A 4,952-nucleotide genomic window follows, 5' to 3' on the forward strand; every position below is an offset into this window, starting at 1 on the left:
CTTGGTGTTCTGTATGCTTTGGTTACCTGAATGTCAGATTGTTTCCTCATATTTGGGAAGTTTTCTGCTATTACTTCTGCCCGTATTTTTTTAATGTCATTTGTATTGACTCCTTCTTACTCATTGATGTCTATTAGTCTCACATTGTTCATCTTTGCATCATCTTGTGGGTGATGGATTATTGTTTCCTGCATCCTAGTTGTTTTTAAGAGATCCTTTCTTACCTTTTCACTAGCTGCACCAACATCTTCAAGATCTGAAATTCTGTCTTCACTTTCACTCAAACAGTTTTGCAAGTTTGTGATTGAGATTTTAAATTCCTCTATATCTCTTTGACTCTGCTTCATGCAATCTATTTCTTTCCTATATTGCTCATCCAAGGAACCCGTCATTTTTCTAATCTCCTCTATTTTTTATCAATGTCTTTTTTAGAAGCAGTTATAAATTCTCTTACTGCAGTGTTTTTTTCAGATTGGGTTTCCACCCTATATTTCTGTAGTTGATTCTTTATTTCAGATGCTATAAAATCAGAGAATTCTTTTCTTATTTCAGAAAGTTCCACTCTGAGTTCCTCTATAACTTTCTGCTCTTGCTTATTTACTATCAACACTATTAATTCGTACATTTGAGCTGAGCTAGTAGAAAAGAATTCCGCTCTGAGTCCTCTATAACTTTCTGCTGTTGCTTATTTACTTTTGATGCTATTAATTCATACATTTGAGCTAGCTAGTGCCCTCTGCACTTGTTCTGGGTGGGCATTGGGTTTCCTCCATATGTTTCTGCATTTGATTCTTTACTGCAGATGTTATTAATTCAGGGATTTCTTATTTCATTTCCAATCTGAGTTCCTCTATACCTTTCTGCAGCAGTTTCTTTATTTCAGAAGCCATTGATTCATTGATTTCAGCTGTGTGATTCCCAATTTGTTCTGTGCTATTGTCCTCTGCACTTGTTATGGGTGGGCTTGGGTTCTGAGATTGCATTTTGCTCCTTCTCATTGTCATTTTGTGTAGCACTGTCTTCTGATCTTTGTTGTAGATCTTTGTTGCAGTTATAACCTTAGCACCCACTGAAGTTCAGGTGCAGATCTACAAAGTTTGGATTTATCCGTTGTGTCTGGCTTGGGTCTGGCTGCTCTGCTCAGCTCCTTCATGCTGCTGCCCTTGAGGGTGAACCTGTTGTGCTCCTCTGGCAAGATGTTCTGCTCTTGGACTAGCTGGGTTGTTCTGTCCCCTTCACTCTCTGCAGGGACTGCAGCTGCAGGTTTTCACCCCAGGCCTGTATGCCAGGCCTGAGCTGAGTGGAGGGGACAAGGTGGAGTAGCGGGGAGAGGCAGCTCTCCCACACACTCACCAGGCCTGGGCTAGGACTGGATCTGGGGGTTCCCAGAATGCAACAGAAATTCCTACTCGGTGGGCAGGGTGGTGGGTGTACCATGTAGTGGTGGGGGTGTCCCAAGGGGGTGAAAGAGGGTCCCACCCACACTGCGCCTGGGCTGGGACCAGTAGGTCCCTCCGGCGCAGGGTAGCCAGAAGCTCTCCCACAAACTCACCGGGCCTGGGCTAGGACTGGATATGGGGAATTTTATTAATAGACCTGGATGAAAGTAAGGGGAAAAGCCCGGGGATATAGCTCAGTGACACAGGTACCTGCCTGGCAAGCACAAGATCCTGGGATATAGATAGATAGATGATAGATAGATAGATGATGATAGATAGATAGATAGATAGATAGATAGATAGATAGATAGATAGATATTTAACTAGCCTTCTGAAACTAAACAGTTTTGTTTAACTCCCACTGTAATGAGAATGTATCTTTTCAGTTTAGAAGTAGAAAAACAAATTCCCCACGCAATCTACAATTCCTGTGCTAGTCAACCATTGTGGAAGTTCCTTCTGCCCCAGCAATCTGTGACCCATTCACAACTGGGATGGATGGATAGATGGATGGATGGGTGGGTGGGTGGGTGGGTGAGTGGATGGCTGTACAGAGCTCTCTTGTGCTCACAGTGAGGAACTGCAATCTCTTTCACACTGTCTAGTATTAGTTGTCAATATTGAGTACTGTACTATCCCTCATTCAGTACATTAGGTGCAAAATATTCTATAGTTAATAAAATCATTTAGCATTCAAATCTTTAAATTATTTTCATTGTATGTATTTTAATTGGTACCTAGAAACAAATATTGTAAGTATTTATGAGGCAATGTGATGTTGGGTACATGTAGATATTGTTTAGTGTTCAAATCATATTAAGCATACCCAGCTCATCAAACTTTTGCTATTTATTTATGGTAGAATAAACTTTTAAAATCCTTCCTTTCTGCTTTTCTTTCCTTTTTTTATTTTATGTATTTGATACAGGGTCTCACTACGCAGCTTAGACTTGTAGTGATCCTCCTGTATTCAGCTTCCCCAGCGCTGGGATGACAGGTGTGTGCCATCACGCCCAGACTCAGCCCCCAACTCAGCACTTCTGGGAGCAGAGCCAGCACAGTGTGCAGGACCGGAGATCAAACCCTGGTCCCTGCACTTACCAAAGCAGGCACTTAATCTGCTGAGCTATCTCACCAGCCTTCCTTTTTGTTTTTCTTGTGAAAGAATTTTTTTTTGCAAGCATATATTTTAAACACCTAATAAATACATTTGTCATGGGGAATTAGCACATATACATCCTTTATCCTAGTGCTTTTCCCTTCCCCATCTCCTCCTCCTTTTCCTGTCTCCTCTGATCAGCAGATTGCCCTCCCAGATTCACAGGCAACCTCCCTGCTTCCATTTTATACCTCTTTAACTTATTCATACTTTAGATTTCTAAAAGAAACCACAGGATATTTAATCTTCTGTGTCTGATTTATTTCCTTTAGCATTATGGTCTCAAAATGCATCCATTTTCCTACAAATGACTCAAATTTACCCTTTATGGATGAATCGCACTCCGCTGTGTGCATTTATCAAGTTCCTTTATCCACTCATTCGATGGTGGTTTCTAGTTTTCTGATATGCGTGCTAATTACTGTGTTCTATCATTCCTCTACAGTGCAATTGCATGCCAGAACTTCTTGCTCTTGTCTGAGTGTAGCTTAGGACCCACAGATCAGCCTTTCCCTGCTTTCCGAACTCTTTCTCCTCTTCTCCCAGCCTCTGACTGTTATTCTATCCTCGACTTCTATGAGATAAACCTTTTTAAGTTCCACATCTGAGTAAGAACAGGCCATCTTGTCTCTCTGTGCCTGGCCTGTTTTACCTAACAATGACCTCCTGTTCCATTTCTATTGTTGCAAATGACAGGGTTTCATTCTTTTTATAGCTCAATCTCATCCCGCCATGTATACGTATCACATTTTCTTTATCCAATGATCAGTCAATGAATACTTGCACCATTGGAGAAAATATTTGAAAATTGTACAGCTGACGAGGAGTTAATGTCCAGAATAAATATGGAATTACAAAACTCAATAGCCAAGCACTGGTAGAAGGATCTGACCAGATACTTCTCAAAAGAAAAAGTAAGTAACTGCTCCACTGGTACAAGAAAAATGCTCAGCACTACCAATAATCATGGAGAAGTGAACCAAAACCACCTGTGATAATCATCTCACCCCAGTAAAAATGGCTATTACAGCAAGTGCTGGTGACAACTGGAGAAAAGAAAAGCCTTTCCATCGTTGTTTGGAATGTATGTTTCCACTGCCATTAGAGGAAACAGTACACAGATGTTCAAACATTTAAAAATAGAACTACCAGGTGATCCAGCAATCCCACTTCTGGGTATGAACCCCCAGAAAAGAGCCATATGTCAAGGGAGACTCTTCTTGCAATGTTCATTGCAGCCCTGTTTGCAAGAGCTGAGCCTTTGGAGGAAGAGGAGGGGTGACACTAGTTTTCCCAGGCTGCTCTTGAATCCACAGGCTTAGGTGACCCTTCAAACTCGGCCTGTTGAGTAACCACACTGCGTGTGAGCATGGTGCTTCCTGGCTTAGCATCCAACTCCCAGAGACAAGAAAGCTTTAAGAAGTCCATTTGATCTTGCTGTGCCTCAGTTTTCTGAAAATGAAGAGACTAAAATGTGCACTTTGTCAAAGTGTATTTGATGAAGATAAAACATGTAAGGGCCGGCGGCGTAGCTCAGCGGACTGAGCACGTGCTGAGGTAAACACAGGGGCCGGCATTCAGTCCCTGGCACCACATCCCGCGCTGGCCTCGCCCTCAGGTGTGCTGAGCCGGGCGTGCTGGTGCACGTCTGTAATCCCAGAACTAGGGAGGAAGATGTTTGCCCAGGAGCTAGGAAGCAGAGAGACAGCGCATGGAGCCGCGAACTGATCAGGGGCTGAACACACGGTGTGTATAACACCCCCACTATCTGCTCACCTTCCAAAGCCCCGTCTCTGAATACGTAAGACTTCTAAGGGCTACTTAAGATGTAAATGATAGTATACATATTAAATGTATGATATAATATAGTCTGGATTAAGCCTACCCCAGAATAAGAGAGAAATTTAGTTTCTCCCTGTTGTCTATTCTTATCACAGTTTCTGGGTGGCTAGCGGGTAATCTCCATAAGTTCCAAATCCTACCAGCCACTTTCTTCGCATGCAACTCCAGGACTGAGTTTTTCGACTAGTTCTTCTCACGTGAGTGTGTAAATCACGTGTCATCCTTACAAAAAGTGGATGTACTGAAGTGGATCCTCCTCTGTTTGCTAAAGCTGCCTTCCTGCCTGACACGCAAACCCACTCCCCACCTCCAAGGAGCCCTACTGTGCTGGGCTGAGTCCCCCGTTTCTCAGCTATGTCCCCTCTTGTAGTGCTTCGGACTGGAGCCCCAGACCTCAGCTCAGCCTGGGTCGCGAGCGGGGTCTGCACGTTGCTGCACTTTGCATTCCTTCGCTGCGTCCACCAGAGGGAGCCCTACACAAGCGTCTGCAGCCACCAAAGCGCTTCCTTTTT

At 43.4% G+C, this 4,952-nt stretch overlaps 1 pseudogene; it reads left to right on the forward strand.

Annotated features, from left to right (window-relative positions):
- LOC101582783 overlaps window positions 1–4,952 on the forward strand; it is a 53,499-nt pseudogene that overhangs the window by 641 nt on the left and 47,906 nt on the right.

This window comes from Octodon degus, unplaced genomic scaffold (genome assembly GCF_000260255.1).
Source record: "Octodon degus isolate 3935 unplaced genomic scaffold, OctDeg1.0 scaffold00136, whole genome shotgun sequence".
NCBI classification, from domain to species: Eukaryota; Metazoa; Chordata; class Mammalia; order Rodentia; family Octodontidae; genus Octodon; species Octodon degus.